Here is a 26,544-nt window from a genome sequence, read left to right on the forward strand (position 1 = left end):
TTATTGGGAAAGGAGAGTCTCACACACTTTAGAAAAGTGAGCTGGTGATAAGAAATGTACTCATTATCTTGCCCATGTAATTGTAACCCCTCTGTACAGTATTTTCACACTGATCCTACTGATAATAAAAAAAAAAGTAAAGAAAAGAAAAGAAAAGTGAGCTGGGCTGCTTCTGAATGCCAATCCTTAGATCTCAGCCTCCAGAGGAGCTAGGAATATGAGAGCATGAGCTGTTAACATCTGGCCACATTTACCTTCTTGGCTAAGACAGTGTACCTCTCTCCCAGCCTAGCAACCATCTACAGCTAACCTTTCTTCCCCTCACCCTACTCCTCCAGGCTTCAGAGGAACCGTACCCTCCCCTGATGACATAGAAATTGGATGCTTGACAGGTTTGAGCTTTATGTTTTCCACATAGTCAAGGGCTGCTGGGAGCAGATGTGGAGATCAGAGATCTAGGCCAGGGCAAGTAGACAGCTGTTAGAACAGAAGACAGTATGAAGAGACATCCTTGCAGCTGGATGCCAGTGGCTCATGCCTATAATCCTAGCTACTCAAGGCTGACACATGAGGATCAATCAAGATTCAAAGCTAGCCTGGGCAGACACTTATCTCCAATGAATCACCAAAAAGCTGGGAAGCAGAGCTACTGTAGTTCAAGTGGTAGAACAGGAGCCTTGTGCAAACAAGCTAAAGGATACCACCTGGCTCTGAGTACAAGCCCTGGTAAACACACACACACACACACACACTCACACACACACACTAACATCCTTAGCAGGTGCCAGCGGCTCGTACCAGCAATCTTAGCTACTCAAGAGGCTGAGCTCTTAAGATGGAAGCTTGAAGCCAGCCCAGGCAGGAAAGTTCGTGAGACTCTTACCTCCACTAAACTACTAAAAAAGATGAAAGGTGAGCTGTGGTTCAAGTGGTAGAGTGTTAGATTTGAGCAAAGGAAGCTCAGTGCCTAGGCCCTGAGTTCCAGCTCTAAGAGTTTTTTTTTTTAAAGACACCTTTTGACCCCCATCCCTCCTCAGGCCATAAATCCAGATGTTGATGATCCTAGATCTCACTTCCACTCTTGCCACTTCCACAGCACCACCACAAGTGGCCTGTTTCTGGCCAGCTCTGGGTTAAGAAGTGAACATACACAAGGGGGGCATACCCAGGTCAAGGTTAATGCCCCAGAACATTGAGGTATTGGCCATACCAGTCTCTCCTCCCCCAATTCTCTGGCCCTAGAATCTAAAGTCTGTGCCTCTGTATTCTGGGCATCCAGAATTCCTAGAAGGACTGGAGATACCCAGCTGGGGCTGGAAGATAGAGTTGCCTGAGATAAAGTACGTTGACATTTCCTAGACAATAACAGACACTTCCAAGCCACCTTGGCCTCACCTCCAAAGTAGCCTGGAATCCTCCTTGCTTGGGCAGCCTTCAGTGCACTATCAAGCTGGAGTTGGCCAGAGTCATCGGCAACCTCCTTCCCCCACTCACTGCCAGACTGCTGAGAGGGATTTGCAGCCGGAGGTCTAGCTGAGGAAAAAGGCAGGACATCCCATGTCTGAGTTCCCCACCCAGAGACAGTCAAGACTTTATTGCAGATGGCCCGGCTGACTCAGAATCCTCTGTAGGTGGCCAAAGATTTGATCAGCTGGACTTGGGCCCCAAAGAAAAGCTTGAACTCAGGTCTCTGGCAATTTAGGACTCATTGTAGACCTTGATAGGAGGCTATAGGCAAGGTCGGTATGGGGGAAGGGCACCATCCGAGGTCAGGAAGAGGCAGACAGGCACCCAGGAAGGGGACAGAGAAAGATAAGGAAAACACACACACACACACACACACACACACACACACACACACACACACACACAAATGTGGCACTGGTGTCTCACACCTGTTATCCTAGCTACTCAGGAGGCTGAGGTCAAAGCCAGCCAGCACAGAAGTGTCTGTGAGGCTCTTATCTCAAATGAACCACCAAATAGCCAGTAAAGGAGTTGCAGCTCAAGTGTTAGAACTCTAGCTTTGAGCACAGAAGCATAGGAACTTCACGTAGGCCCTGAGTTCAAGGCCCAGGACTTCTACATCCAAACACACAGACACAGACACACACAGACAAAAGACACACGAACACACAGACACACCCAGTGGTAGCCCAAAGCCTCAGCAGTCCCTGAGCACCCTGAATATTCCACCCCAGAGATGATGGCACTACCATCATCAGACCAACTGTAGACAAAACTCAGAGCCTCTCACATGTCTGGAATGGTTCACAACACATCATGGCATTTCTACTGTACACACTGTTGTGCAGAAAATTCAGCTACCTTTTGTTTGGTTGTAGGTTATGTGGTTTGAACTTTGGGCCTGCCAGCAGGCCCTCAGCTCTTCAGATGAAAGTGTGTGCTCTACTACTGGAGCCACAGCACCACATCCAATTTTCTGGTGGTTCATTGGAGATAAAGTCTCACAGACTTTCCTGCCCAAGCTGGCTTTGAACCGTGATCCTCAGTTCTCAGCCTCCTGAGTAGCTAGGATGACAGTTATGAGCCACTGGCAGCGCCCGGCTACACCCATCTTTTTTTTCTTCAGCTCTTTTCTTTCTTTCTTTTTTTATTGTGAAAATACTGTACAGAAGAGTTACAATTACATGGGCAAGATAAGGAGTACATTTCTTTTTTTTTTAATTTTTTCTTAAGTTACAGCTTTATTGAGAGATAATCTAATTTAAAAGATATGTAATTCAGTCTTTTTTTTGGCGGGGGGGGGGTCCGGTTATGGGGCCTGAACTCTGGGCCTGGACGATGTCCCTCAGCTCTTCAGCTCTTCAGCTCAAGGCTAGCACTCTACCGCTTGAGCCCAGCACCACTTCCGGCTTTTTTCTTTTTGCTTATGTGGTGCTGAGGAATCAAACCCAGGGCCTCATGCGTGCAAGGCAAGCGCTCTACCACTGAGCCACCTTCCCAGCCCCTAAGGAGTACATTTCTTATCAAGCATTGTAGCCTCCTCTGTAGCCACCTTCTTATACCAAGGGAAAACCAAACTCATCAAAACATAAAACACATGTAACAACCCTGCACTTCAGACTCGGTCACCAGCATCCAAAACCATTTTTCCATGGATGGAGAGCATATAATTGACACTACCATCCCACCCCAGCTCCCATTCACCCACTCCCTGCCTGCGACAAGCCACAACCTCTGGAGTTCTTGGTAAGGCACCACCGACCCTGCTATGGCTACACACTGGGGTAAACCTGGGGAATTATTAGAAATGTCTGTACAGTGAGGTCAGCATCTGGTCTCACAACCACAGCAACCCTACTACTTCACTATCTCCTGCAAGCAAGGAAGGGGTGTCTTTCTTTCTTGTTTGGTTTTTTGTTTTTGTTTTTGTTTGTTGGTTGAGGGGCTTGAACTCAGGGCTTGGGTACTGTCCCTGATGTCTAATTTTACTCAAGGCCAGTGCTGTACCACTTGAGCCACAGTGCCACTTCAGGTTGGAGATTGGAGATGAGGCTCTGGAGGGAATTTCCTGCCTAGGCTGGGAAATGAGATCCTCTGGATCTCAGCCTCCCGAGTGGCCAGGATGACAGGTGTGGGATGACAGGCGTGAGCCACCGGCTCATGACTTAAGGTATCTAGTCCTTCAGAATTTCCACCTAGTCCTTCTGTACACACTACCACCTAGACACCCCTCTACCTGCCTCAGGGAAAGCAAAGGGAGGCTAGAATCTGGGTGGAACCATGGGGATTAAAGGGTTCACTCCACATCACTAGCCGCCTTTATGCTCCCATCTGCCTCCTCCAGATTGCCTGGTCTTCGAGGGCAGATCAGACCCACAAGTAGTTCTTGGGCCTGCCCTATGTCCCTCTGCCCCACCCAACCAATACCTGAGGACTTCTGGGGCCAGCTGCTCCATGTCCTGGTGGAAGACGTTGGGAGGGTTGCTGATAACCTGGCCCAGGGGTGCCAAGGGCAGAAGGAGTGTCCAGCTCCCCTCTGTCAAAGGAGACACAAAGCACGGATGGATCTACTAAGAGCTTCAGGGCATAGCCATCCACCTGTCACAAAGGTCACTGGGAGAACTGTTTTATGGTGACAGCACTGGGGCCTGACCTCATGGCCCGGCACTGTCCCTGACTTTCTGTGTCTGCAGGGGAGTGCTCTTTCACCTGAGCCACCGTGCCACTTCCAGATTTTTCTGTGGATGCAGGAACTAGGAATTGAACCCACGCTTTCCTGTGTGCTAGGTGAGCCCTCCACCTCTAAGACAAAATCCCAGCCCTAGATAGCTGTTCTTCTGTGACCCCTTAGGCCTGTCTTGGGACAGTCTCGCACATCTATACCAAGTCTCTCACCAGCAGCCCTGGCTGGAAATGAACATGCTCTGCTATGTTGCCCATCATCTGCAGCTCTTTTGCTCTCTGTGCTTCCTTCAGATCCTCCTTGTTAAGCAAGATCCCTTTTACAAGTGCTGTCTCCAAGAAGAACTTTCTGATCACATTGGCAAAGCTGGAGTCTCTCCGCTGTGCAGGCTCCCAGCCTTGTCAGGCTCTGCCTTCCAGTCAGTGTGGGTTGAGAATGCACAAAGGGGAAGGCTTGGATTCCACCACCGGATTTGTGAAGGCCCTGATACATTACCCAGGGACAGGTGTTGTATCACACTCCGTGAGAGGGGGCTCGAAGCCTGGGCAATGTGTGGGCAAAAAGACAGGGCCATTTCTTTGTGTGGGCTTGAACTGAGGATCTGGGAGCTGTCTTTCTGAGTTTTATTGCTCAAGGCTGGTACTATACTACTTGAGCAACAGCTCCACTTCTGGCTTTTTGGTGGTTCCATGGAGAGTAGAGTTTCACGGGCTTTCTAGCTTATGGCTGACTTCAAACTGTGATCCTCAGATCTCAGCCTCCCGAGTAGCCAGGATGACAGGCATGAGCCCTATCCCCAGGTGATGGGCACCAAAGGCTTTTTGTGTTTTTTTGCTCCAGTTTATCTCCTGTCAACTAGCAAGCACAAGTTAATATAGTCATTACAGGTGATCAAATTCCTCTCCTAGGTCAGTTATTCCAAGGAGATAAAGTGTCTTTGCAAAAGACTAGTCTGAGTTGGATTAGGGGTGTTTGTGTGTTTGTGTGTGTGTATGTGTGTGAGTGTTGGGGATACCTACCCTCATCTCTGTTGTGCCTCATCCTCCCAGCAAGGAGAGCATCCAGGATCCTGACCTCAAGCGAGGTGGATGGGGGAGGGTACCTAAGGTCACATCCAGGGGGATGATCTGAATTCTGTCCTGCAACCTAAGTCTGGACAGATAAAGGAGAGAAGGAGAGGGTTAGGGGAACATGAAAGGGAGCCCTTTACCTTTGGCTACATGTACCAGCGAGAAAACTGAATACATATTTCTTGGAAGTCAGATAAAAGGTGTACACTGTTCATTTATTTCATGATTGTGTTAGACCTAGGGCTTGGATTCAGGGCCTGGGTGTTATCCCTTAGCTTCTTTTGTTCAAGGCTGAGCTCTACCAGTTGAGCCACAGCACCACATCTGGCATTTTTGTGTGTGGTTTTGGGGAGGGAGGTGGTTTATGGGAGATAAGATTCTCACGGACTTTCCGTTCTGGGTTACTCTGAGTCACAACCATCAGACCTCAGCCTCCCAAAGAGCCAGGATGATGGGTGGGAGCCAGGAGCTCCTGACCCCCACCATCCATTTATAATCCCTTAGGCCCAGGGCCAGGCCACCCACACTACACCTCCTTGTTGTGAGTAGGAAGCAGACATGTGTCGTTTTGATACATCAACAGCCTACCTATCTTTGAGGATTGTTCTGGGTCAGTCTGATGGAGGCATCTTCGTTATCCAAAGCAATGACTTGGACCTGTCACAAGAACAAATGTCCCCCGGGAGGAATCAGGTCTGGGGTCTTTCCTCTGAACCCCGCCACCCTAACCGAAAAGACACTTCCCAGCAAAACGTAGTACACACAGAGTGTTTTTATTGTCTTATAGCCAGGGTCTTGTCAGATAGGTGGGGGTATAGGTCAGAGGCCCGGGATTGTGCTGGGCAGGGGGACAAGGTGACACCTTCTCATCTACTTTCCTTCAACGGTGTAGCAGAGGAATGTGGGAAAGGACTCATGGGATGGACAATGAATAACCGTCACTGTCTAGCCAGGGCACAGAGGGGCTTACCTTATAAAGCTGCTTCAACAGGTTGAGCAAAACAGCTCCTGACCCACAGCCCACCTCCAGAATGATAGGGCCACCTTGGGTTCCAGCCACATGGGTATGCTGGGCCACCTCCTCCAACACTCATTCTACCAATTCCTGAGAGAAAGAGAGAGAGAGAGAGAGAGAGAGAGACAGAGACAGAGACAGAGACAGAGAAAGAGAGAGAGACAGAGACAGAGATGGAGACAGAAACAGAGACAGAGACAGAGGGCCAGAAATACACTTATGTCAGATGCAGATGGCTCAGACCTATAATCCTAACTACACAGGAGGCTGAGATGTGAAGATCTTGGTTCATAGCTGGCTCGGAAGGAATGTCTGTGAGACTCTTATCTTCAAAGAACTAACAGAAAACGGGAAGTGATGCTGTGGGTCATGTGGTAGAGCACTAGCCTTGATCTGAGGAGCTCAGGGAAAGCATCCAGAGCCAGAATTCAAGCCCCACAAATGACAAGAAGTGGACTTCCCACTACAAGAAGTGGACTGAATAACACCCACTGTCCTTGGAAGCATGGCAGAGAAATCAGGCCAAGATTCCTGTCAGCTGGGGATCATGAGTAGGTCACCTGGCTTCTCCATGACTCATTTTCCCCAGCTGGATAAACAAATAGAGTGAAGGATCCCTTCCTCATGGGGATAGGGTAATGATGAAAGACAGCCACGTTTTGTTTCATAATCCCACACCTGTTGCATGATTAATAACAGATCCAATCTGAGCCCTTTCCCGGCAACTTCCTGTCATATGCTCACAGAATTGTTGAAAACTGTATCTGACACCTGCTCCCTCTGTTCCTGGCCCTGCTCCAGAGATCCCTCTATATTAGTCCCTTATTTCCTCACAACTGTCCCATGAGGAGACTGAGGTCCGATGGTCGACATCCAACCCAGAGCTTCACCTGTGGTCAAGAATTGGCTGCCGAGAACTAAGAGTTTGGGACAATCCATCTAATATGATGACTGAGCTGGGCCCTAAATATCTACCAGCCACCCCCCCCACACACACACATACACACAAACACACCTCCACCGTCCTTTGCAGGCAGAGATGTTTTGCTTTCTTTCTTTTTGTTGGTTGTGGGGCTTGAACTCTGGGCCTGGGTTCTATCCCTGAGCTCTTCAGCTCAAGGTGAGCGCTCTACCACTTGAGCTACAGCGTCTGAGGGTCTTTCCTGCCCAAGCTACAGCATCTGAGGGCCTTTCCTGCCCAAGCTGGCTTTCACCCATGATCCTAAGATTCAGCTCCTGAGTACTTAGGATGACAGACATGAGCCACTGGCACCCGGCCAAAGATGCTTTTCTATGCCTGTCATCCTATCCCCTCAGGAGACTGAGATCTGAGGACTGCAGTTGAATGCCACCCTTGGCAGCAAAGCCATTGAGAACTCTTATCTCCAATTAAACACGAAAAACCTTGCAAGTGGAGCTGTGGCTCAAATGGTAGAGTGCTAGCTTTGAGCATAAAACAAGGGATGGGACACAGGCCCTAGTTTTAAGCTTTTTCTAGCATAGACTCACCTAAGAAAAGGAAGCAGGTGAGCACATGGGAGCTCAAAGCTCACACATAATACTCAAGACCCACAGAATAAACCCCATCCTGCTCTGAGTCTCTAGAGCCTATGTCCTAGATCATGGCAGTCTTAGATGGGACTGACCATGCACCAACTCAGGACATTCAAGTAGAATCTCATACTGAGGATCCCGTGACCTCATCAAGGACTCAAGATCTCTCACTGTCCTGCCTTGACACTGGGAAGTCAGGTGAGATCAAGTTATCCAACCAAAGGATATTGGAATGAATGAATTTCTCAGCCAAGGGATGCAGACTGGAGGGCTGTAGGTCCCTCTATCTTGGGAAGGAGAAAAGGGCTGATCCATCTCAGGAATGATCCTGAGTAGTATCTTCAAAGAAACAACCCAGCTCAGAGCCCAGTGCCTCTGGTGTTCCCACAAGCCTCAACCTTCAGTCCACCCTCTCTAAATTCCACATCTGCCATCTAGACTGAAGGCTGAGCCAGCAAGGAGACCCACCTCTACCTCTGAGAATGGCAGTCACGGGGCCCTAGAGTCCCCTAGGGGAAGTCTCAGAGAAACATTCCCTCATTCCCTGGCTGTCCTGTGCCAGTGACATGGTTTCCTCTGTCTCTGGTTGAGGAATGAACACTGGGGGTGTTATCTTCAGATTGAGCCAGCAAAAGTCCCAGTCCCCAAGGATGTACTGCACAGGCATCCTGCAGTGGACGACAGCGAGGTCGTCAAGGGTGAACCCAGAGTGCCAGGAGTTTTAATAGGCATGTGGCTGGGTTGAAGGCTCTATCACTGAGGTCTAGGTTGTCAGGTGAGGTCATGGCTTCAATGGCCTGATCTGGGATCATCCTCCCTTTCATCTTCCTGCTTATCCCTTGCCACCCCCCTCTAGACACACCCTCTCCCTATCCTCCCTAGCCTTTGGACACTGTCTTCTTATCTGACCAGAAAATAAACTCTGGGAGCTAGGGGAGATTGAAACTCTGTGACCCACCCTGAGCCCTAGGGTCTACCCGAGGCTGTTTTCCTCTGTAGTGGTCCAACCACTCAGATTCTGGATGTCATGAATTTGCTGAGGGGACAGTGGCTTGGTCATACATACTGGCTTTAGGCTCTGAAACTGTCCCCACAGAGATTGTGAATGGTTGGCTCCCTTGATCCAGAGACTCCAAACCAAGGCCTGCATGCTCCCTTCTTCCTTCCTTTCCTCCTTTTCTCCCTCCATCCTTCCCTCCTCTCTTTCTCTTTCCTCTCTTTGTGTCACTCCTAGGCCTTGAAATCAGTTCCTGGGTGCTGTTCCTGAGCCATTTTACTCAAGGCCAACAGTCTATGGCTTGAGCCACTCATCCACTTTTGGCATTTTCTTTTTTTCTTTTTTTTTGGTCAGTCGTGGGGCTTGAACTCTGGGCCTGGGCACTGACCCTCAGCTCTTCAGCTCAAGGCGAGCACTCTACCACTTGAGCTACAGCGCCACTTCCGGTTTTCTGGTGGTTTATTGGAGATAGGAGTCTCACGGTCTCTCCTGCCTGGGCTGGCTTTGAACCGCGATCCTCAGATCTCAGCCTCCTGAGTAGCTAGGATTACAGGCGTGAGTCACCAGGGCCGGGCTGGCATTCTCTTTTTGGTAGTTAGTTGGAGATAAGAGTCTTACAGGCTTTCCTGCATGGGCCTTAAGACTCAATCCTCCCATCTCAGCCTCCTAAGTAGCTAGGATGACAGGAGTGAAGCAATGGTATCCAGCTCAAACCAAGATTTCTTCATGTGCTCTGGAACCAGTACTGGAACCTTTCAATGTGTATGACCCCCCCTTCCCGCCCCGAGCTTGGCACATGCTGTAAAGGTTTGTTGGATAAATAAATGAGCATCTGTCTATGACAATACTACAGCAAAGTCCCATCCAATTCAAGTAAGCATCCTGGGTGGGGGCAAAGCCTGATGTAACTCTCCAACAGTTCTCCCTCCTCCCTCTTCCAACCCTCCTGGTGCCACTGCACTTAACTGTTTTGGTTCCAAGGACATGAGCCATGATGTCCTCACTGGATTCCAAGGCCTCTAGGATGCCGATCTTCTCAAAGATCTCTGTCCAGCCACTGACCAGCTCTGTGGCACTCCACTCCCCACTCAGGTGTGAACAAGGTTGCCGTGAGGTGAATGTCAGGCTCAAGGGGCCTCCTCTCCACTCCCTGGGGCAGACAGGATGGTCCACTATATCCGGCCCCCAAGTTTGATGTTGCAGAGAAAGGATCCTTGAGGCATCCCGGGTCTCTGAATCTCCCAGATTCCAGTGCCGGTACTGGGAATTGTCTCTACTCACAGCTGGCAGACTGCGGATGGCGAGGTCACAATCTCTGCTCCCCAAGACATCATCAACTGTGGTGGTCACCCTAGAGAGAGCTGGAGGAGAATCAACAGCTGCCGGACAAAGGCAGTCAAGGCAAGACGTTCGTAGCAGGAAACCATCTGGCTTCGGAACTCTGCCTGTGCCGCTTTGAAAGTCATTGTTTGGTGGCTGATATGGTCCATCTAATTTGACCCAGAATCCCAGGCGTTAGTAGAAATTGCCAGCTTCAAGAAAAAACCCTGGAAAAGCTGGCATTTCACTTGTTCCAATCAAACTTAATGGGTTCCAAAATCAGTAGTCCTCTTTTCCTTCCAGACAGCCTACAGCAGGTTACAGAAAATGGCATTCAGAGAGCCTCAGGTAAGTGCCATGTCCTGATCCCAAGCAGGCTCCAGCAGGGGGAACACACTTGCCTACCATTGCCCAGCTGGAAACAGCTCAGGAGGGACACAGATTGGAGTCTGCAGGACTCCAGGGAGGACTACCCACCAGTGCACTGCCCTGGGAGGAAATCCATGGCAACATTGGGGCCCTGGAGCCCCCTGCTAAGATGCCCACGGACACCATCAATGCCCTGGGTAAGAGTCACCTCTCATCCTCAGTCGTGGTGAACCATCTGCCATGTCACACCGTTCATCAATTCCCAGACCCTCCTAGCTTCACAGCCTCTGCCCTACACCCCCTATGTCGTTCCCTAATTATGTTTGGCAGACACATTCCCAACTTTGAATTAGCTCCAACTATACACATGAGAGCAGACTATCTGGCTGAAAGAGTGCGGCTGTGGTCACAGTAGCCTCATGAGCCTTCTGGCTAAAGACAGAAGGGCAGGTGTCCACTTTGGTCTGCAGTTCACACAGGCCTCCTAGGGGAGACCCACTCAGGCCCAGCAGTTACTGTGGGCGGCAGAAAAGGGAAGAAAGTGGTGGGAAGGAACATCTAATGAAACCTTCTCTAAAGGAGCCATGATACTGTGAAAGAGAAAACAAAAATTGTGGCTGGGCTCATACTGGGCATTAATGAAAAAAGAACAACAAATACACACATGCACACAAATAAAATGCTTTTCCTCCGGCTTGGAAGGTGGCTCAGTGGTAGAGGGCTTGCCTTGCATATACGAGGCCCTGGGTTCGATTCCTCAGCACCACGTAAGCAAAAAGAAAACAGTCGGAAGTGGCGCTGTGGCTCAAGTGGTAGAGTGCTAGCCTTGGGCTGAAGAGCTGAGGGACAGTGCACAAGCCCAGAGTTCAGATCCCACAACCTGACCCCTCCCCTCTCTCTCTGTCCTCATACACACCTAAACACACAGACTCAGAGCAGTGCCTCTCCTGAATTTGTTGGTCTCTCATCTAGGCAATGTACCTGCTCAAGCACAGGGGTTCCCTTGTCAGAACCAGGGGCAACCACCCAAGGGGAACAATGCTCTAATAATGTAGAGCCACCCTACCTCCCCCTTTCTCTAGGGCCAGACCCTTCCCCATGGGAACAACCAGCCTTGACTTCCCATTCACCAAAACCCTAGGCTAGGACTCTGGGTGAAGGAGTTCCAAGACATGTGGCTCCTCAGAGCCTGTACAGAAAACAAAGCAGGGGGTCATGGTGCCTCCAGAGAGGTTTCTGACCGGGGGTGGGGGCGTTGTTGGGGACTTTGATGAGGTCCTAAAGGCTATATACATGGATGGACTCCCTACTTCCAGCCTACATACTTCTGGGCGACTTGGCAGATTCTTGGGGAGGACAAGGAGACCAGATAGACTGGGATCACTAGCAGAAGCTGGCAGAACTGGGAAATGTGATCATCCAGTCAGAACTGTTGACAGCTGGGGTTGGGGGTACAGGCTGGTTGTATGTCTGTCAGAGGAGGTGTGTTTTTCTACCAAATACTCACCTTCTATCTGACCCCAGTGCCCTCACCTCTCTAGTGGGCTCTTCTGGGAATGTCCTCAGGTGAAAGGGTGACTGAGCACAGAAGACAAGGGCTCACACAACAACGGGGTCTATCTTCTGCATCCAACACCCCCCTGCCCAGCAAAAGGGAAAAGAACTGAGAAGGCAGGTGTGGGGTGCAGCTCCCCACCTCTGAGTAAAGCCACCAGGTTCGTTCCCACCAGGGAGAGGAAGGGTGCAGATGCAGAGCTGTGTGGTTCCCACTGCTCCAGGCCAGGGGCTCTGTTTTGCTCCCACCTCCCCATCCCTGCAGCTCCCCTTTTCCTGGAACAGTGGCCACTAGGGATGAGTGTGAGATCCCCGGGTGGACACCCACATCCACCCCCCACCCCTGGGGTGCATTTGTGGCAGAGCCAGGACAGACTGTGCGGCACGGGGGGAGGCTCAGGCAGGAAGGAAGGGGGAGGCAAGAGGCAAAGGTCTGGGTTTGCGAGGGTGGGGAGGAAGGGTAGAGTGGGGGATGGGCTTTACGGAGGGGTGATGGAGTGCTGGAGCACAGGTCGGCAACTCACGTGAACTGCTGGGAGAAGCTGTAGGCTGCGACTCTGGGTGCATGCCCCCGGGAGTCTGAGGACCAAAGGCCGGAACCAAGTCAGGGCCACAAGCAGGCCAGGGGCGCAACAGCTCTGCCAGGTGACTGCTAGAGGCTCCGAGGGTAGGAGCCAGCAGCGCCATGTTTGAAAAGCAGTGTGGGTGAGTGTTGGAACTGCGCACAGCCTCTGCTCCTCCTCAGCCACCACCGCAGCCTCAGCAGCCTCCTATCCTGTGGCCTCCGCTGCCTCAGCAGCCACTGCCTCTGCCGTGCTCCCTGCACCAGGACCTCAGACTCAGGGCCACCATGGCTGGGCGCCTCCAAGGGGCTGCGTGTGGTGATGTGCCTGCTGTGCAGGCTTCACATGCTCTGCGCTCTTGGCCAGGACCCACACTATGATCAGAGCAGCCGCCAGCCACTGAAGCCATTTCCACGGGTGCTAGTGCTTGTGCTAGTGCTCGTGCTCGCTCTTCTCCCAGCTCTCTCTCAGCCCCACATTCCTCTCCTGGGCCACCCCGTCCGTGCTGCACACACACCCCTGCCCCTTTGGGCTCCTGGCCATTCCTGCCACTAAAGTGCGCTCCTGGGCCCCGCCCCCTCCTCCCCTGGGCCCTGTCCCCCACCCCTGGCCACAATTGCAGCCCTGACTGGGCCCTGAGGCTTCTAGACCTGGGCAATTGCAGCCTTACCTAAGCTCAGCACCACACCACACCCCCAGTACTGGCCTAGGTGATCTAATCTCCCCTCAGCCCCCCGCTGGAGGAGACTCTCCTCCATCCCCCTCCACTCCACAAACCAAGCAGGTGCACGGTGACACTCGTGTGTGTATGTGTGTTTGTGTTTCTGTGTGTGTGTTGGGGATAACCATCTCCCAAGGACTCAGAACATAGCACTCTTTGGAATGACTCAGCACACAGCACTCTTCCAAAATCAGCACAAAGCACCCTGTGTAAATGACTCAGCACACAGCTCCCTTTGAAGGACTCAGCATGTAGTATGCTGGGTAGAGTACTCAGCACACAGCACCCTTTGAAGGAGGGAGTCCATAGCTCCCAGTTTAAAGGATTCAGTGCATGACATGCTTTGAAAAACTCAGCACATAGCACTCTTTCCCAGGGACTCATCACACCCTGTGTTGAAGTACACTGTGTAAAACACCCAGTACACAGCATCCTTCAAAAAACTCAGCACACAGAACAATTTTGAAGGACTCAGCACATACCACACTGTGGAAGCACTCAGCACACAGCACCATTTGAAGGACAGTACAGAGCACCCTGTGTAAAGGACTCGGCACAGGGCACTCAAAAAACACCTCATCCCTCTTTTCGCAAGGGCTCAGCACATAGCAGGACCCTTTGGGATGCATTAGCACACCACACCTTTTAAAGGATTCAGCATACAATATGTTGTGTAATGGACTCAGCATACAGCACCCTTTGAAAAACCCAGGATGGCCCACTCTTCTCAGGGACTCAGCACATAACACCTTTTGGGATGACTTACCAAACAGCAAATTTTTGAGGACTCAGCACAAAACCCCCATGTGGGAAGGACCCAGCAAATAGCACCCTGTGAAGGACTCAGCACATAGCTGTATGTCACAAGTTCAGCTGTCATTAGAATTAAGGTGCTTCCTTCAGTATAACCATTCTTCAGAAACACTGCACAAATCCTACTAGTTCACATTTAGACAGCCTGTGTTTTATGGGGGAAGGTCAGCTGGGGGTCTTGAATTGAAAGCTTGGGAGCCCTGTCTCTGAGCTCTTTGGTTCAATGCTAGAGTTCTACAACACGGAGGCACAGATCCAATTTTGTTTTTTTGGGTTTTTCTTTCACAGGTCTTATGGTGATAAGTAAGGACAAGTTGGGGTATCCGTGGGCAAAGGCTCTTAGTCAACCTGGAGCTGACCTCTCCCTTCCTTGTGTCCCTGGAAAGCTGGGCTTCCTGGAGCTCTCTTGGCCTCGTGTTGAACAGACGTGCTCTGACATCAGCAATCAGGGTGAGCAAAAGTCAGCTTGGCTCTGGTCACTTCCCCAAATTGAACTCTAGAGGACAATGGCATGGGGCCACATGTTCTGCGTGTAGCCACCAGGGGGCAGGAGTAGCCCACCATAGGGATAGTACTTGGGAGTTGTGTTTACTCTTGCTTCCCTGGGGCCCCCATTAGGATTCAAAGCCACCCTGGAGAGGAAAGTCCTTGAGACTCTTACCTACAATTAACCATGGAAAAGCAAGTGGGCTGTGGCTCCAGTGGCAAAGCACTAGCCTTGAGCAAGAAAACTCAGGGATAGAGCCTAGGCCCTGAGTTCACACACACACACACACACACACACACACACACACACACACAGACACACACACACACCACATGCATGCAAAATCAGAGATTTCTACACTGCAGTCTGTGGGTATTCTCTACTTTTTCCACAATAAGCCTGTTGGCTGCTGGCCTAGGTGCTTGTTGCATACAACATCTCTTGGCATCTTCAATTTTGGGGGAACAGAATGGCTAGAAGGTCAACCTTCCCCCATCCCAGCTCCTTGATTGGGTCATGGTCTATCCAGGCCCTTTGGGGCTCCTTTACAGTCTGGCTAAGATGCCTTCAAAAGGCATCACATACTGGGCACTGGTGGCTCATGCCTGTCATTCTAGCTATTCAGGAAGTTGAGATCTGGAGGATCATGGTGCCAAGCCAGTCTGGGCAGGACAGGGTATGAGACTCTTGTCGATGAACCGTCAGAAAAAAAAAAGTGGCATTATGGCTCAAGTGGTAGAGTGACAGCCTTGAGAAAAAGAGCTCAAGGACAGCGCTCACAGCCAACAACAACAAGGAGAGGCATTGCATGCTGTCTTTGGGATTGGCATAGGCCAAATATAATTGGAATTAATTATAATTGGAATTAATCAAGTCGTCTAAGACAAAGAAGTACCTCCTTTACTCCTGTGCTCCTCCATCTCTTCTCACCCCCTGGCCTTGTCCATGTTTTGGGTCAGCATTGGTCTGGCTGGATGGAAGGGCTCCAAGGAAGATCCCAGAGCAATCTCCCCACCTCCTTCTGCCCTGCTCACCCTGCTGCTTCTGCTCTTTGCCATAGACCTTCTCCCTGGAATCCATCCATCAGGTCCTCACCACCAACATAGTGCTGAATGGTGGGTCTGGCCTAACTAGGGGCAGTCAGAGGTGTAAGTAGGTCTGGGACTAGAAGCTTCCACCTTGGGTGTAGGCTGAGGTTATGGCTGACCTTTATTTCTTCCCGAGCCTTGCAGTGGTGGGGAGACAGTGCAGACTTCACATTGAGTCAGGTAAGATCAGAATCTGGAGGACCACTTGTGTGGGGGAGGATGTGGGACTCAGGGGGCCAGTTGTTGGTACTCTCTTGGGACTCCCCTCTCCCTCTCTCATTGCTCAATGGTAGAAGAGAAACTTCAACTAAGGGTGTGAGAAGAGGGGTCAGGGGAATATTTTGGTGTGAACCAGACTTGTGCTTCATATTCATCCTAGCCCTTACTTCCTATTTATCTGAGGAATGGCCATATGGGTTTGGGAGGGGGGAGAATCATCCTAGCTGAGAGTGTGGCTTAGTGGTAGAGTGTTCACCTAGCATGCCTGAAGCCCTGGGTTCTATTCCACACAGAAAAAGTGGAAGGGGAGGTGGGACCAGCCTTGATCAAAAAGAGCTCAGGGACATTGGCTAGGCATGGGTTCAAGCCCCAAGGCTGGAAGATCAAATCTTTGTTTTTAGGCCTTTTTTTTGCTTTGAAAACAATTTATTCTTTGTGATAAGCATAACATGGACCTCTTTCCTGGCCACCAATGGGCCATTAGATGTCCCTTGAGTTTGGGCCAACTCCCTGCAGCCTCTGCCCTACCCTACCCCCAGTTTATCCTTCCTGTTGCCCGGCAGATGGAGGCCTGAGAGAAAGCCACTTGGTCACCTATTTCTGGTGGCTGCCAAGGCTTTTGAGAGTCAGTATGTCACATAGAGAGTCATCATCTGCATCAGTCTACAGGAGAAAGTGAGGGAGCACTTCTCCCCTGAGCCTGGGAGCTGTGGGCTGATCTAGATGTGGGGCATCTGGGGCAGGACATGGTCCTTGGGGGAGTCCACTAAGGGTTCGGGAACTCTTACCTCTCCTTTGGCAGTTTCCATGCTGTCTTCAAGTTGCAATTCTTCAAAACCTTTCTGCTCCTCCCTCATTTCACCCACAACAGGCCCTGAGGCATCTGAAGCAGTGTTTGTGGTGGGGGGATCAGCTTGTGCTTGCATCTGGAGACTGCTGTACGTGCCTTCCCTTGTGAGGAGTGACAGCAGCTCCGGCAGCACTCTCCTCTTCTCCAGCATCTCCTAGGACAGCGAGTGCATGCACTGGGCTTTGTCCCAAGACAGCTCATGCAGGACCAACATCTGCTCTTTACCTACCATGAGGGATTCCTCGATAGTTCGGATGTGTGCTGACAGCTGGCTGCATCAATGGGGGAGCTCACCTGCTGGACTCTGGAAGTCCACCTCATCAGGCTGGTCATGGATGAAGCAGATGTTTTTTTTTTCAGATGCCCATGTGTACCACTTCCCATCCCCACTCATGCTGTGGTGGCAGTTCATGGGGCTGAGGTCTTATGCGTCCAGCTCAGTCTGGTACTGAGCTGCTGGATCGGCCAAGGGGCGACTGCAGCTGGCCCGCCATTCTTGTGGCAGGAGTTTCCCCCTGTGGATCCCATCCTCCAAGAGTACTCTCAGAGCCATGTCACTCTTGGTCTGGGGAACATCTCCATCCTCTGTGATGGTCACATCGCGATGGTGACGGGGGGCAGAGAATCGCCTCCTTATCTTTTGTTTCTGCAGGGCTCATGCCTTCCCCTTGCACAGGGAAAGCCAGGAAGCTCAGCTGGGCCTGCAGGCACTCCTCCTGTGATCTGGTGGCTTCCAGGCACTTGAGAGTGTCCTTCCACTTTGGGTACACCACCTGGTCTCTCCAGTTTGTTGAGCCCTTCACTTGCTTCACCTGCTCCAGCAGCTGGGTCTGCCTCTCTAAGTGCTGCTGCAGGGCCTCCTTCTCAGAGCACAGCCGATCTTTGGAGGAGATGTGCCATTCACAGGAGGCTCTGAACTCCTGCACTGGCCCAGGGACTACTCATGCTGCTCCTGAGCTGCTTGGCTCTCTCTCTCTCAGCCACCACTACGGATTTTCCTATCTTCTCCTCTGAGCAGTCTTACTGTTCCCGCAGATGTTTCTTCATCTGTTGCTCTGAGTCCAGGATGCTGGCGAGCTCCTCCTTCTCACTGCTCACCTTGTGGAGAGCTTCCCACAGCAGGGCCAGCTTTTCCTCCGCTTGTCCATCCCACACACATGCTTATCATGGGGTCTCAGGGATCTCCTGCTGATCCTAGGCTTTCTCCTCCAGTCTCTGCAGTTGCTCCTGCTTCTCCACATTCTGAAGACGGAGACTGGCTTTCCTGTATCTGGATGTGAAGTTGTTCCTCCAGGTTTTTCAACTCCATCTCCTTGTTGTAGACCTGGGCTTGCAGATGCCACTTGGCCTGAGATGGTCCCGCGGGGAGCTGTGGCTTTTCGAGCTTCCTTCTCAGTTCCCACAGCTCATTCCCTAGGTCCAGCACATGCCTTGCCCCTCATTCCTTCTCTTCTGTCAGTTGGTTCTCCCATTGGGTGAGTTGTCATGCCTCCTCCTTTCGTGTGGACCTCTCAATGCTCACGTCCTCCATGAAGGTGTCTCTCTCCAGATTCGCTGTGGTCACCAGCCAGGTCAGGTTGTCCAGTAGTCTCTTTAGTACTTCACGCCCCTCCAGCGCTTGTTGGAACTTGCATATTCTCTTCTTCACGTTGCTCCTCTGTATCTACAGCACTTCCAGCTTCTCCTGCAACTCTGTGTTCACTTGCTCCTGTGCTTTTCCTAGAGCTGAAGGGTCACATCATTCAGCTGTTCGAAGAACATTTTGGTCTCCTTCTTTGCAACAGTGACCACAGAATCCACTATCTCCAGCTCTGCCACACACCACAGCTTACAGCCAGCTGGTGAGAGCTTCCTGCTCCCCTTCTCTGTCATCAGTGGCCTGCTGCACTTGGGCCAGTGCACATTGTAAATCGCTTTCTGCTGAATCCAACCGCTGTATGGGTGCCTTGTGGATCTCTACCACCATTTTTGGTGCTGCATGTATCTGGTCTGTCTTCTCCCTCTCTTACTCCCATTGATCCTGCGGGTCTGTCTTTCCCTGCTTCAGTGGTTGGATCTTAGCACAGAGTACCTGGTTTCTTCTTTTCTGTGGTCCAGGGTGGGCACCACATGCCAGTAGCACCTCTGTGGATCCTTGGTGGTATTGGGACCCTTGACACTCTGGATCCTGGTGGCTGTGACTGTGTCCAAAGGCAGGGGAGGCCCATGGTCTGCATCACCTTTGGCGGGACTCTCCATTCAATCCCGCTCCCCAGAGGTGTTTGTCTTGGGGATCCCTCCCTTTTTCGTGTTGTTTGTTTTCTTGAATGTTTCAGGTCTGTCAGGAGGATACTGCTGGTGTTCTTGTGGCAGTTTCTTGTCCACAGTTCTCTCATTGAGTCTTATTGTTTCAGACATCTGAGAGCCGGGATGGGAAAGTTGGGCTGGCTATGTTCCCAGGCTCTAGGAAATCCTCTCTTCTCCCACTCACCGAATAGGATGTCATTTCCTACTCTACCTCAAAGTCACCTGGAGTCTCTTGCTCACCACTCAGCCACCTCTACCTTCCTCAACTGCTGGTAGTGGTGTCACCCAACAGAAGGAATCCAGGTGCTACTGGGAAGCATAGAATATGGGCATGGCCACTATTCTTGTATCCCATTTGTCAAAAAGAACCATCAAAGAATGTGGGTGTGCCCGGAATCCTGTGATTCAGACAGAATGGACAGAGTCAAGATGACAGCAGACCCTTTACCAGGAAAATATGTCCAATCCAGTTGGGGACTAGAGGGAGACTTGCTTTAGCCAGATGGCTGCACAGATTGTTTTATATGTCTGTTTGTTTCCAGTCCTGAAACTTGAACTCAGGATCTGGGCACAGTCCATGAGCTGTTCTTGCTCAAGATTAGCCTTCTACCAATGGAGCCACACAGCTCTACTTCTGGCGTTGTTGGCATTGAGGTTGGACAGGAGTCTCAAGGACTTTCCTTCCTAGGGTGACTTTGACCATGATCCTCCTATCACAGCCTTGTAAGTATCAAGGAGGACTGGTGAAAGCCACTGGTGCCTGGCTAATCATTGTTGGGGATTATGGCTTCCCCAGTAGCCTGCAAGCCTTCAGCAATGCAAGGTGCAGTATCCTTTGGAGCCGGATCACTCAGTCTGAGATGGCCACTGTGCAAAAGAAGAAAATGAAAAAACATGATCCCACCATTTTTATTCTGTGCATCCCCCCCCACCCCCAGGCACAAGGCCTGGAGTTCTAGGATCTCAGGATAGGCTGTGTTTCCAGGGGCTGCACCCCAGCTTATGGTGATGAAAGCTGAGGCACCGTTGCCATGACCTGAGTTCAAGACCGTGTTTGGCAAAAAAAGCAAAAAAAAAAAAAAAAAAATAGCTCCCTGGCTTGCAATTCACGCTGTTTCTCCTAACTTTGAATTTGAACTTAAGGCCTAGGTAACTCTGAAGCACTGTGGATGAAGGGGAAGCTCACCATGCTTGAAGACAAGAAAGTAAGGCCTGGTCCCTAGGACTGAATTCAAGTACCCAACCCGGAAACATTCTATTTATATACATTGTAAAGGTAGGATTTTTACTTACATATAGATGGTCAGTCTATATCCTGTTTGCTGTGGTTATTTATTGTATTTTTGTTTTATTCATTTATTTTCCATTTTTTTATTTTGAAAATACTGTACAGAGTGGTTACAACTACATGGTCAAGATAATGAGTACATTTCTTATCAAGCATTGTAGCCTCCTCCTTTGTTTCCCCTTCCCATCCATTCTCAACTTCCTCCCAGCCCCCCCCACAATCCTCCCCTCTCTGTCCCTCCCCCCCCCCCCGCCCCTCCGCACCAAAGTTGTAAAGTTCATTTTCGACAAAACGACTTGTACATCTCATTGTTGCAATGGGTCCACCTCTATCCCTATTTAAACGATTTGTTTTCCCCCTTCCCTTAAACAAATTATACCTACATCAAATACAGTGAAAGCAAGGGTTATACTGTGGGGAAGGGACATACAAAGCAACAAAGAATTAATATTATAAATGTGATAGAAACAATCCCAAGAAAGAAAAAAAAAACATTTGAGTACATATCTTAGGGTTCATTTCCCTATCATCACCTTATCTGAACTTTTCTGCTTGACTCAGACATATTCTAGATATTGCAAATAAGGGAAACAATGGGACCTATATTTCTTTGGACCTGGCTTACTTCACATAATAGAATTTTTTCCAAGCCTTTCCATTTCCTAATAAATGGGGCAATGTCATTTTTTCTGATGGAGGCATAGAATTCTATTGTGTATATATACCACATTTTCTTGATGTATTCATCTACTGAGGGGCATGTGGGTTGGCTCCATATCTTAGCTATAGTAAATAGTGCTGCAATAAACATAGCCGTGCTGGTAGCTTTAGTGTGGTCTTGTTTGTAAACATTTGAGTAAATGTCCAAAAGTGAGATTGCTGGGTCTTCTGAGACATCTATGTAGAGTCTTTTGAGGAACCTGCATATTATTTTCTAAAGTGGTTGAACAAGTTTACACTCCCATCAACAATGAAGTAAAGTTCCCTTCTGTCCACATCCCTTCCAGCATCTGTTGTTATTAGAGTTCTTGATTATAGCCATTCTAACTGGGGTGAGGTGGTATCTCAATGTTGTTTTGATTTGCATTTCTTCTATGGTGAGGGAGGTTGAGCATTTCTTCATATGTCTATTGGCCATGATTCTTTCCTCTTCAGAGAAATTTCTCTTTAAATTGTTAGCCCACTTATTTATTGGGTAGTTGTTTCTTTGAGGATTTGTTGTTGGGGGATTTAATTTTTTGAGTTCCAAGTATATTTTAGATATGAGATTTTTTATTGACTGTGATGATACATATTCCATTTATAATATTGATGACAACCCATCACATAGTATCTAGATTTGTAGATGTGTTCTCCATCATGTTTGACACCCAGGACTCTCAGAGAAAAGGAAAACAGGTATCACACTCATGATCCAGTTATTGCCAGTGCTGGGATCTGAACTCAGGGCCTGGCAGACCCAATTCAGACCCTGAATGGGGGTGTCAACATGGCAACCTCTAGCCAATGAAGCTGCCAGGGAATTTCCAGACCCTGAGATTGAGCCATAGGGCTGGACAAAATAGCCATACACGGATAGACAGGTGGTAGAACACCAATAAATATATATTTGTACAGAGTGCCAGAGACATCTACCTAGGATTCAATGACATCAACTACATTCCTACTACCTCTTAGGTATTTATTATGCCACCATTGAATGAATAGTATTCTTTTCATGCTTAATAAACCATTCATTAAGATGAATCATCATCCTAGGATCATTGCATCTAATTTTGGACTAGACCAATAAAAGCAGAAACTTCTCATTCAATCATGAGTTTGCTAACATTTCATTGTTATTCCCATACATAGGAAGAAGTATCTTGGGATCTCCCCCCACTGGTAGGTGTCAGTACCAGGATTCAAGCTCAGGGCCTATGTTGCCACATGGGCCTATTTCTTTCCTGATAGCCCGTTAGCCTTCGCCAATGCAAGGTGAAGTACCCTTTACAGCCATGTAATTCAGACCCAGGATGGTCACTGTGCAAAAGAAGAAAATATAAAAAATCCAACCTGCCACGTTTTTTCTGTCATTTTTCTGTCATTTGTGCCTGCAAACTTCGGAGCCTAGGATCTCAGGATTGGCTACAGGCCCATGGGAGCTCACCAGCCTAAGGTGATCAAAGCTAAGGCAGAGTTGTCATGAACTGAGTTCAAATCCCATGCTTGATAATAATAATAATAATAATGACACACCCTGGCTCAGAATTCTCACCATTTTTCTGTCACTTCTGAGATTCCAACTCAGGTCTGGGAAACTTTGTTGCACTCTGGGGGAAGGTGAAGCTCACCATTCTTGAAGACTACAAGGTCAGGCCTAGTCCTAGGGCCTGAACTAAAGCCCCAGTACTGGCAAAAATCATATGCTCACCTGCTTTACACATAAGATTTCTCTTTACATAGAGATGTGGAATGCATCATGCATTCAGTGTAGTTATTCTTTATATTGTGTGTCTTAGTCATGGATGCATTTTGTATTTTATTGCATATGATGACAGCTATAACTGTGCTGACATGCATGGCAACTGATTCCCATGAATATAGAGTTGCCTATATAGCATACTGCATCCTAGCTGAGACCCAGTACTTTCACAGGACAGAAAAACAGTTGCAATGATTGGCTTCTCACATCAGGATTCATCTATTGGCAGTGCTGGGATCTGACTTCCGGGACTGGCAGGCCCAATAGGCGAATGGGTCCAGGTAAGCACACCAGCCTTTGAGCCACTAAGGAGCTAGGGCATTCCCAGGACCTGAGATTGAGCCCCGCAGTGATGGCGACCAGTGATGGAATCCAATCTACCTTGTGACTAACGATTCTTGGATCTTCCTCAATGCCTCCATTTCATGACTGTGACGATTATGGTCATGTTTCATCAACTCTTCATTAAAAATAATCGATACCAAATGAGTCTTGCCTATCATTTCCTACTCGCATCAAGCAGGAACTACTCATTCTAGGATGAGATTGATTGCATTCCACGACTCTTCCTAGGTCTGGAAACGAGTGTCCCAGGATCTCCAGACATTCCCTCATCGTAACAGGGCTGACTGGGATTCGTCCTCAGGGCCTTCACTGTCTGGTTAGCCTGTGGCTCCACCGAAAATCAGCAGGCCTTCAACCATGCCAGGTCACCTTCACTCTGCAGGCAGCCATGTTTGGACCCAGAATGGTCACCATGCAAAGGAAAATGAACATAAAAGAGCCAGGTGGAATTTCCTCCATTTTTTTTTCCCCTCGAAGGTTTTTTTTTCCCCAGCAAACCCCAGAGTCCAAGGGTTCGAGGACTGGCTGTGGGTCCAGAGTCTGCAGCCTAGGAGGATCAGAGCTGAGGCAGAGTTGCCATGACTTGAGTTCAAGCCCCAGATCTGGTAAAAAAAAAAAAAAAAATGAAAAAACTATGAATGAAGAACCCTAGCTCAGAATTTGTGCCAGTTTACTGCGAGAGCTGGGATTTGAACTCAGGTTTGGGTAACTCTGTTGCACTGTGGGGGAAGGTGAAGCTCACTGTCCTTGAAGACTAAAAGGTCAGACCTGGTACTGGGCCTGTTTTGAAGCCCCAGCACTGCACAAGCCCACCTCTTTTAAACCTAGGATCTCTATTTACAGACAGGTGTGGTATGCACCTTGTTTTCAGTGTAGTTAATCTTTTTATTTTGTGTCTAATTCATCTATGTATTGTGTATTTTATTGAGTATAGGATGACATATATAACTGTGCTCACATGGATGACAACCTTTTCCCATGGGTATAGAGTTGCCTATGCTTTCTAGATCCTAGCTGTGACCCAGGACTTGCACAGGATAGGAAAACATCTGCAAGGTTTGGCATCTCACATCAGGATGAACCTTTTGGCAGTGCTGGAAGTTGAACTCAGGGCCTAGCAGAACCAACTGCCAAATGGGTCCACATGAGCACACCAGCCTGTGAGCCACTAAGGAGCTAGAGCATACCCAGGACCTGAGATGTAGCCCTGGGGTGGGGGTGGAGCACCATATTCACCCATTCATAAGCTGAAATTAATATGCTAATAAAGGCCTGTTTGTATAGAGTTAGAAATGTGGTGAGCTGTGTTGGAATCCTATCTGCCATGTGACTACCGATTCTTGGATCTTTCCCAATGCCTCGATTTCCTGAATATAATTATTATTGTCACATTTCATGCACTCTTAAAATCATTTCCTATGTGAATCATGCATGAACTTCTCAACTCTTCCCTAGGCCTGAATTCAAGTACCAGTACTGAAAAACATAACATTTATAGACATTTTAAATATTTGAGTTATATCTTTATATTCATTTTAAATCGTGTTTGTTGGAGTGATTCATTATATTTTATTATTATTGATTGATTGATTTAGCATTTCTTTTGTGGACTGTGAGTACACCTATAACATTTATTACATTTGTTCCAATCTATTACATAGCACGTAGCTTTGCAGACATAATATGTACATCATACCTGACACCAAACACTTGCCCAGAAAAGGAAAACAGGTGTCACACATGGAATCTTACACCAGAAAGTAGCTTTTGGCAATGATGGGACCTTGACTGAGGGACTAGGAGGCCCAATTCATGAAGGGGTGAGTGTCAGCATGGCAGCATCTAGCTCATGCAGGTGCCAAGTGGATCCCAAGGCCTGGGAACAAGTTACAGGTTTGGCAAAAATAGCAAAACTGTTCTATGCAGATGATGGTATACAAATAAATATAAATTTAGATATTTACATACTGCCAGAAATGTCTATTTAGTATTCAATGACACATACCACACTCCTATGGATTCTCAGGTCTTTAGTGAGGAATCCATTTAATCAATAGTATTCTTTTAGTGTATAATAAATTATGAATTAAAATTAGTCGGTGTCCTGTGATTATTGGGTCTAATTTTCTGTTAGACTGATTGATGAACTACTCATCCAACCATGACATTGTTCATATTCCTCTGGTGCTCCTATGGACAGGCAATAGTTTCTTAGGCTACCCAGTCCTTTGTAAGTGGCATGACCGTGATTCAAACTAAAGACCTAGGTGTTCAGGTTGGCCTATGGCTTTGCTGACAGCCTGCCAGCCTTCTGCATTGCCAGGTGACCTACAGGTTGCAGCCGTGTCATTTGGACCCGGGATGGTCACCATGCAAGGAAGGAAAACCAAGAAACCGCTGACCATCCACAGATGCCGTTTTTTTCGGTGTTGTTTTCATTTTGTTTTCCTGTCAGCCCCCGAGGCATACCAACCCATGATCGGCTGTGGGTACAGAGCCTGCACCATCCCAGCCTAGGGTGATGGAATCTCAGGCAGTATTGCCACAACCTCAGTTCAAGCCCCGTGATTGGCAATCAATCAATGAAAAAAAATTAAAATATTAAAAATAGCCAGACGCCGGTGGCTCACACCTGTAATCCTAGCTACTCAAGAGGCTGAGGATTGTGGTTTAATCCAACCCAGGCTGTAAAGCCCTTGAGACTCTTATCTCCAATAAAGCACTAGGAAACCAGAAGTGGTGCTGTGGCTCAAGTGGAAGTGCGCTCCCCTTGAGCTGAAGAGTGCAGGGACAGTGCCCAAGGCCAGAGCTCAAGCCCCACGAAAAAAAAAAATTGTAAAAATACTAATGAAGCTCCCCAGCTTGACATTCATGCCTTTTTTTTTCCTGTCAGGCCTGGAATTTGAACTCAGAGTCTGGGTAACTCTAATGCACTATGGAGGATGGGGAAACTCACCATCTTTGAAGACAAGCCATTCAGTCCTGTTCCCTAGGCCTGAATTCAATCCCCAGCCCTGTTAAAGTAATATTCATCCACATTTGAAATAATGATTAATATCTACATACTTATATTTACCGCATATTATTTGCTTGTGTATTTATTTTATTTTTTGCACTAGTCATTCATTCATTATTTATATTGACTATTATTACACTTATAACATGTATTAAATTGATTACATCTTATGAGAACTATACAGATTAGCATATGTATTATATATCTTACTTCAGACCCAGGATATTCACAGAAATTCTATAGTAGATGATCCCATGCTTAGAAAAACAGAAAGAATACACCAACCAAATTCAAATTCATCCCTAGGCTCACATCCCAGTGGCTCACATCTGTAATCCCAGCTACTCCAGAGGTGAGAACTGGAAGCTGAAGTTT

General features: G+C 48.7%; 1 pseudogene; it reads right to left on the reverse strand.

Annotated features, from left to right (window-relative positions):
• Positions 1 to 3,763: 3,763 nt before the first annotated feature.
• Positions 3,764 to 26,544, reverse strand: part of LOC122099256 — a 71,628-nt pseudogene continuing 48,847 nt past the window's right edge.

Source organism: Dipodomys spectabilis, unplaced genomic scaffold (assembly GCF_019054845.1).
Source record: "Dipodomys spectabilis isolate Male_0828 unplaced genomic scaffold, ASM1905484v1 ptg000507l, whole genome shotgun sequence".
In the NCBI taxonomy this organism is placed as follows: domain Eukaryota; kingdom Metazoa; phylum Chordata; class Mammalia; order Rodentia; family Heteromyidae; genus Dipodomys; species Dipodomys spectabilis.